At 40.5% G+C, this 9,121-nt stretch overlaps 1 pseudogene; it reads left to right on the forward strand.

Moving 5' to 3' along the window:
* The first annotated feature begins 1,366 nt into the window (after nucleotides 1–1,366).
* LOC137623315 (uncharacterized) lies at nucleotides 1,367–3,185 on the forward strand (annotated as a pseudogene).
* The last annotated feature ends 5,936 nt before the right edge of the window (nucleotides 3,186–9,121 follow it).

Below are 9,121 nucleotides of genomic sequence, written 5' to 3' on the forward strand. Positions count from 1 at the left end.
TACTGCTGTATAGTGAAACGAAAACGGTACTGGAAGGTAAGGGCCTGAAAATCAAAGAAGCATACTCTTACATGCAAGATATAAGGGAAAAGTCTAATAAGCCGGGGTATTTACGGTGTGCAGATGATGAACTTTCTGTGTTGTTGTATGCTGAGCTTAATGTTGCAAAAATTTTCTGCACAAGGAGTTTAAAGGTTTAAAAGTTCGATTGCATTAGTTGATCTAGGCTACATAATCGATCAGTGGTTGTGCTTCTGAGGCCAAGTGCTTAAGGGAATCTGGAGTGAAACCATTCAGTTACATTATAAGGTAAAAGTTAGAGTAGGTTGGACAGTAGGATGGAAGAAAGGAAGCAAGAACGGAGGTAACGTGAAAAGATATAAAGAAAGTGCAACTATGGAGTTAGGGAAAGCTGCAAAGACCCTGAAATAATGCTAGAAGAGTACCCAATGAGGTGCACTAACGTCACTACCTCCCTACGGAACGTTTATGGGTTCTTCATGAGCATTATGGATGAGACACAGGTCATTGAGGTGTCACACACAAACATGAAACATGTTCAGCGCCAAGGGTTTTTTTCACCCAAGCTATGGCAAGTGAGCACCAAATAATGGCAATTCATAACCCAGTAAATAGACATATCAAAGACAGTAAAGGGAAGACAGAAAAGCCTATTCATAAAAAACTCATGAACATCCAGTGACTAATCAGTGCCATCTATTGCTGACACCCCCAGCTACCGTACCTATCTAAAAAACAGGATGGGAATCGGTACTTCGAAGGGTTTTCCAATAATTTTTCTATTGTTATTCATCTACTGATTTTCCATATATTTCTATGAAATTATTCTGATCATTATAGTACCTATATTCTTTTTCATACGTATATAGCTTATTACTTGTTTATTTACTTTCTCATAAGCTGAGGACCCTCTTCCTTTGCACAAGACGATAAATCCTTACAAAATTTGATACGTAGGCTATGTGTAATTTTTATTACTATTATGAAACCCCTGACTGCATATATCCTCTTTAGAATATAATCAATCTCAGGACTTTACACATATCAACAAAATACAAGTTAATAATATGATTCATATTTAATGTATATTATGATATTGCATATATAACGTAAGACACCCTGACACTTGACCGAATTTGTGGCACGCATTGTCATGACTCGAGTCAGGCCAATACGCAAACTAGTCGTAAACTGGCGTGAAGTGTTCGTAAACCCGTCGTGACATTGTGGCATGTCGTGACGAGAATTTTGAAATGTTCAAAATTCAGATCACGACAAAATTTCGTGACCGGGTCGTGAACTATGCGCAAACTGTTCGTGAATTCTTCGTGAACTCATCGGGACGATGCGGGAGGATGTGTGCCAGTGCGTGGCAATGCATGCCATGCCACGACTGTCACGAACTACCACGAATAGCTCACTAACAGTTCATGTCGAGTTCACGAGTAGTTATCAACATGTTCAGGAATATGAGCGCGTTGCAGCTAGCCGTGCCTTCCCACTAACATGGTCACGTGTACTTCATGCATTGATGGCACGAGCAGTTCACGACTAGTTTACGCACTTCACGAACATTTTTCACATGGCACGAGGAGTTCACGATCAGTTCACGAACTGTTCATGCACCGTTCACGAGAAGTTCACGAGAAGTTCACGACTACTGCGTGACAGTGGTGCTTGCATCGGTGTGGAGGTATATATAGAGCTTCCAGGACACTGCTCGCCATTCCAGAGCTCACCAGCAAAGAGCAAACATGCCTAAAACCAAGCTGACAAAAGGAAGAGGGAGAAGGCCAGAAGCCAACAGGCCAGAGGCAGAGACTGCTGATAGAGATAATTCTCCTCACTCATCAATATCAAGTCTCGATCTCGTGATCCCGGAGACACAGCAGGATACAAGCGAAAGCAAGAGACAGCCATCCAGTGAGGACGAGATGAAGCAGAAGAAGTGGGTCCGGGTGTCCAAGAAAGAAATCCCTGACTACCATTGGACAGAAGAGGCAGAGATTAGGTTGGCCGACCTTGTGAAGGAGAACGCCCTGCTGTTTGACAAGAAGCACAAGGAGTGGATCAACGTGGCAGCCAAGAACAGCTGGTGGGACCGACTTGGAGAGCACCTGGAGCCTCCTGCCACTGGTCCCCAATGCAAGAAGCATTACGAGAACTTGAGACCAAGAGTGGGGAAGATTATCAAGAAGGAGAAGAAGAGTGGAGCTGACCAGCCCCGAAGGAGTGCCCGTAACGAACAGATCATGGAGACCTGGTGTTTCCCAATACAACACATCATCCGGGGAGAGACAGTCCCCAGTGAGCAGTTTATTGGCTCAGAGTCAGGTGCAGTGACGGTCAGCGATGGAGACGATGATGAAGTGAGGTCCACAGGTTCCCACAGCCAAGCATCTACAAGCACTGGGAAGGGCAAGGGCAAGGGGAAGCGGTCCAGCCCAACAACAGACACCACACCCAGCAACACCTGGGTGTCCCACAAGGACATCAGTACTGTAGTGAAAAATGTGAGAATCCCAATTTCTACATGTAGATTGTGTTCCAGTTTCATCCATTGTTTTTAACATGGAATGTGCAATATGTTGGATTGAAATGCTGTAGTAAATTGTTACAATGTTTGTATGTTTCAGATCATGTCCAAAGCAGATTCCTTGGTGCCCTCATACACTGGCCAGCACAAGATCGTTCACGATTTTTCGTGCCTGCTGGAAGGCCACATGCATGGCATCCCAGAGGACTACTGGCATGAATTCCAAATGGACTGCCTCAACCTTGTACGCCGCTACAGGCAGTGGCGTCGGGTCTTCCAGCAGCCACATAAACAACCAATCATGACCTGGCCAGGCCCACAGCAGCAGCAACCTTAGCAGCCCCCTCAGCAGCAGCAGTTCTGGTATCCACCTCAACCAGCAACCTCGCAGGCACCGCCAGAGCAGCAGCAGCAGCAGCCTCAGCAGCATCGTCCAGCCAGTCAGCCCTCATCTTTAACCTGGATGCCTCCCCAGTCACCACAGTATTCAGGCCAGTCTTCCTGGCCCCGTACCACGGAGTGGCAACCAGGGATGCCACCTGCACAGTCAGCCACCCTTGTCCAGGTTCCTTCACCAACAACTTCATTATCGTCACCCACCCTTGTCCAGGCTCCTTCACCAACACCTTCATGGTCGTCGCTGTCAGCCACATTCAAGACACCTCTGACACCACTCAGCTTCCCAGTCCTGACCCCGGGGTCCGTCGAAAGCAACCTAGAAGAGGGCATGTCACCCTCATCCCTCAACACCTCCAAGGAACTCGACACCCCACCAGTCCATCACGCATCCCCACGCAGCGGTACTACAACCAGCAAGGACACTGACTGAGATGAGATGAGACACTTGTAAATATTTTTAAATAATTGGACTGTGATACTTTTACATATATAATGATTGCTGTTTTAATGTAAATAAAATGCTTTCTTCTTTCAAAACACTTGTAAATATTTGTAAATAATTGGACTGTGATACTTGTACATATTTGATGTTTGATTTTTTAATCTAAATAAAATGCTTCCTTATTTAGAAGAAAATAAAGGGCAACTAAAAAATACACACAAAAAAGATACGTTTCTTTTATTTAAAAAATGGAACAACTGTGGATGCAGCTCATGGAGCTACTACCAGCAAGAACACTGACTGAGATGAGACACTTGTAAATATTTGTAAATAATTGGACTGTGATACTTGTACATATTTGATGTTTCCTTTTTTAATGAAAGTAAAATGCTTTCTTATTTATAAAAAATAAAGGGAAACAGAAAAATACACACAAAAAAGATACATTTCTTTCATTTCAAAAATGGAACAACTTTGGATGCAGCTCATGGAGCTACTACAATTCTTTCTTGCCAAGGGACATTACCAGCAGGGGACATGTAGTAATGTGAAAGGTAGTCTCGCTGATCCTTTGCATCCTTCTAGGTATGATGGCCAGTTAGAGGCAGCAGCCCCTGCAGGTGTTGCTCAGTCCTCCATCCACCAGGGATCAGATCATGTGTGTCCGGATCTTCGTGGTCCACTTCTGAAATTGCGTGTGGGTATCTGATGAGGATGAGGTTGTGCAGGACACAGGCACACATGGGGATCAGGTTGATGGTACCGGGGTTCTGATACATCGTTGTTTAGAAGCAACGGAACCTTTGACATAAAATTCCAAAGGCATTCTCCACGTCACGTCGGGAACGAGACAACCTGTAGCTATGTATGGGTTCTCGTAGGACTTGTGAGCGATGGGAGAATGGTTTCATCATCCAGGTTCAGAGAGGAAAGGCGTCATCCCCTACATAGTGATAGGGCACTGGGTGGTCATCATTAGGTAGTGGTTCTGGTTGAGTCACTCCAGCTCTGCTCTCTTCTACAGCATCATGGAGGGAACAGTTACTCCATGTTCCTCCATCCGACGCACCACCCTCTTACCCAACATCCACATAGAGGAACTTGTAGGTAGCATCTGCCACTGTCAACAGTACAATGCTGTGGAAGCCCTTGTAGTTGTAGTAGTAAGAGCCAGCATTGGGTGGCTTCTTTATGGCGATGTGCTTTCCGTCCACAGCCCCCAGACAGTTGTGGTAATTCCATCTGGAGCTGAACCTGGCAGCAACTTCCTTCCAGTCCTATTCAGTTTTGGGGCAGCGCAGCACTTCGTCCTTGTAGACCGCGATGATGGCTTTACACACCTCAGGTATGAACTTGCAGCTGGTACTTGCTTCAACCCTGAAGCTGTACTGCAGACTTTCATAGGAATTTCCAGTGGCTAAAAAGCGGAGGGTGGCAGCCAGCTTGAGTCCAACTTAAAGCGGTTCCCTCATGGAGGTGGATTGCTTCTGGAGGCGAGGGGTTAACTTCTCAACCATCTCTTGGAACAGGTCAGCTGTGATTTTGAGGTAATTTTGTAGCCCCTTTGATCTTCCTTGTGGAGTTCAGTCAGTAGACTGTCATACTGTCCAAACTCGTGCCTTCTGGTTAACCATTCCCTAACCAACAATTTCCTTTGTATCTTTCTTCGAGGTGGGGTTGCCTTTTGTTTCTCTTCTGCCTTTGCTACCCTTTTCTGCTGCTCTTCAACAATGGCTAGAGCAGCTGCCAGGTATAGGTATCTTTTCCTCATTGCAATGGTGTCTCTGACAGTAGGCAGGGCTGTCTCTTCCAAAGCCAATCCAAAAATGGCCTCGGGTTAGTGAAGCCCTGTTTTTATATGGCGTGGCCAAGTCGGCACGACACCATTCAAATTGCGTGAACTCGTCGTGCCAATGCGGGAAGTGCGCAAACTATGCGCAAACTATGCATGAACTCGTCGAGAACTCGTCGTGCCAGTTCGTGGTAATGTGGACACGAACGGGCACGCATTCGTGAACTATTTGTGAACTCGTCGTGATCTCATCGTGAACTATGCGGGAACTCATCGTGAACAGTGCGGGAGCCTTCCAGTTCGTGCCACAAAATGTCACGATTTGCCACGACAAATTCGTGGCAAAAAGTCGTGCAAGTGTCAGGGCACCCTTAGACTCTTAGAGGATATGTGAAAGACATGCATCCACAATAGGACCTGGGCCTACGACTAAACTAAAACTTATGAGGAGTTAACATTAGTGGTGGGTGGTCTGAAATTGTCTTAGGGTTGTTAACAGACCCATTTTTCTCCTTTTATATAAAAATGTCGCCAGAAAAGATGCTCTGTTTTTTTTCTGCATTAAACTTTTGGTTCTAGAGGTACGAGTTTGCTCTAACACCAGTAAAAAAGGGGCCTCTCAAAGCAGCATTAGACTCTATTAAGCCATGTTTCAATGTATTATCTCGGTCTTTTATAAAGTACACATGTTCTGAAGTTATAATCATATATATATATATATATATATATATATATATATATATATATATATATATATATATATATATATATATATATACATATATATATATATATATATATATATATATATATATATATATATATATATATTCAATCTATAACCTTATTTAATATTGGCATTGATAAATGCAAGAAAAAGATGCACCATTTAAGGATAGTTTATCCGTAATGGGCAATATATTCAACACCAGCTACTTGTTTTACATACGGCGACGGCATTACACCCATTGTTCTGAAGAGTTGAGTCAGCATTACCAGATTGTGAGATCCCAAATTCCCCTAGAAAGCATGGAAATGCAACATACGATCTTGAAGGAAAATAGAAAACAACATTAGTAGGTTTTTATGGCTAAAGTTTGTTTTATTTATAGTGTAGCATAGATTTTTGTCAAGCCTGATAAAAAAGACCCATCTTACTCTGGCATCACTGACTTGAGCTAAACAGTGCCATCTGTTGCCGCCGCGCCTTACTAAATGGGGGGAAATGCTCACATAAATCCAAGAGACGTTGCAGTCCTCCGTTTACTGCCTTTGTAGACGACCTATGGAGCTCCTTAAACCTGCAATTCCTAGTTAACAAAGACAGTAAGGGATATGTTGTTGATTGTTATAACTGTGTTGTGAATTTTCGGAAAGTCATATTGATTACCAAATCTTAATGTATGATGAAAAACTATAAACGAATGAACAGCAGTCAGGGTGAATGACTTAGTGTTAAATGCACACACATGTATACATGCACACATAAATATATTTCACATGATAGAGAGCATTGGTTTATATATATATATATATATATATATATATATATATATATATATATATATATATATGTGTGTGTGTGTGTGTGTGTGTGTGTGTGTGCGTGTGTATGTTTATGCATGTAAAATCTACATGGAACAGGAAGGTGAAGGACTACTATGCAATTCTGGTCGAAAATAGTGTGTTTTTCTTTAATATCTCCCATACTAATTACTTGATCAGAACGATAATTTGTCACAGCACTCTATAGACCTCCCCCTAATTTTGATACTAAAATGCATTTTGAAATTTCGTTAATTAAGGTGGTTACTTTTTTACTAATAAAGCTCAAGCCAAGTGAATCTGGTAAGTAAAGCCATTCAAATACCTACACTTCCCTGTCCCTCTCTCCTTCCCCCTCTTTCTTGACCCTCCTCCTTAACCTGTTGTATTTGTTAATAAATGACAGAATTAATATGATCGATTCCAGTTTTAATTCTTATTAACATATTACATTATTGTTGTATTTCGTCAGGGTGTATAAGTAGTTCATAGCATTTAGCCTATTTATCCAACTTGATGAACCTGCCCCTAAAAAGGGATAAATCTTGGCGTTAGATATCTGAATAGCTTTTCATTGTTTGATGGGTTTTAAGCTGTATTAGGAGATTGAATTTTGTTTATCTTTCCAAGTCGTTGCCGTATGTCGCACAAAACTTTGAGGATTTGAGAAGCCCTCAGGGCAGGTTCATGAAGTGGGATAAATAGGCTAAAGACTATAAACTCCTTATAGATCCTGACGAAATACAAAAATATTATGAAATATTAATATGAATAATAAAAAGAATTCAACATATCCATACTATCAGTTATTAACAAATATCAAAGGTTACAGAAGAGGTAGAGTAAGCTACAACGACTCTGGAGGGGTAGTGTAGATTTTTGGATGGATTCACCTACTCACCAGATTCACCTGGCTTAAGCTTTATTAGTAAAAGGGTAACCACCTTCATTAACTAGATTCTAAAACGGATTATAGTATCAAAAATAGGGGGAAGTCTATAGATTGCTGTGTCAAAATATCATTCTGATCAAGTAATTAGCATGGGAGACATTAATGAAAACCCCAATTTTTTGCCAGAAATGCTTAGTAGGTATCAAACGCTTTCATGTATCACGTACACTTCTTCCGGTTACAGAGCAAATTGAAAAAAAAAATAAAATCATACAAAAAAAAGAAACTCAACAAAACTGGAATGTAAGCTACAAACAAGCAGAGTATTATCAATATATGTAGCGTGTAAGGTTGAGAAATGATAAGCAACTGTAATTACACAATAAAATAGTAGCAGTGAGCAAAGAGTGAATTAAATATCTTTACTGTACTTCCTTACAATCTCATTAGCAGTATACATGTCTTATTTAAACGGAACAAAAGCAAGATTGAGGATTCTATTATGAAAATATTTTATAAAAGCAGTTTCTTAAATATTTCTTTTGACAATATTATTAGATAATAATATCTCTGAAGAGTTTTCCCAGTCAATACAATGGTTAAAATAAATCATGTAGACCGTGCACTGGACATTTGTCTTGCCCTTATAGCCTAACCATGTTGTTTGATACGAATATCAAGCAGTTTTCCAATTTGACCTAAATATTTCTTGTCCATTGCAATAGCTTACATGAAATTTTGTAAATCGAACCAATTATGTGTTTTGAGGAATTTCTTATTATAATATTCCTGACTGTTCCTGAAATCTTAAAAACAACATTTACCTTTACATTAAGTCTTATATAAGAAAAAATTTGCATTGTATGGAAGTACCAGCAAATTCTCATTCTTAAAATGCTCCTTATTTTTATCGGAATGAAATATATTTTTAGCTTTCTTTAGACTTGTCAATCAAATACTCAGGGTACATGCGTGTGCGTGCGCGTTTGTCAGTTACCGGTTCAGTTACTGTACTTCGATAATGATTCAGTCGTTAAATGATGAAGATGACGGTAACTGATATAATTGTTTTTTTTTTTTTTTTTTTTTTTTTTTTTTTTTTTTTTTTTGCTTGGCAGAGTTCCGGTTATGGGAACCTAAATATTGCTGAAATGTTTTATTATTTCATCACAGGAGAACAATTTTTATGAAAATAATTCACCGGTTAACAATATAGATAAAAAAGAAAATATTTCAGTTACACATAGCATCATTACAAAGAAATTATCTCCATGATTGTAATAGGACTTGCTGCATTATCTTATTCACTTCGCCATCAGTTTTGTTGGTTTGAATCCACATCTATCTATCGATTTATCTATCTAAGATCTACTAAAAACAAAATCTCTAGAAGAAGCTTCTCTAAGTCATATGATTTTCTATGCTCGTATTCTGAGATCATTAGATCATGATTAGTGGCCTAGTTTAAAGACTTAAAAGTTTCAAGGTCGCCCA

The sequence above is a fragment of the Palaemon carinicauda genome, chromosome 1 (genome assembly GCF_036898095.1).
Source record: "Palaemon carinicauda isolate YSFRI2023 chromosome 1, ASM3689809v2, whole genome shotgun sequence".
Lineage (NCBI taxonomy): Eukaryota > Metazoa > Arthropoda > Malacostraca > Decapoda > Palaemonidae > Palaemon > Palaemon carinicauda.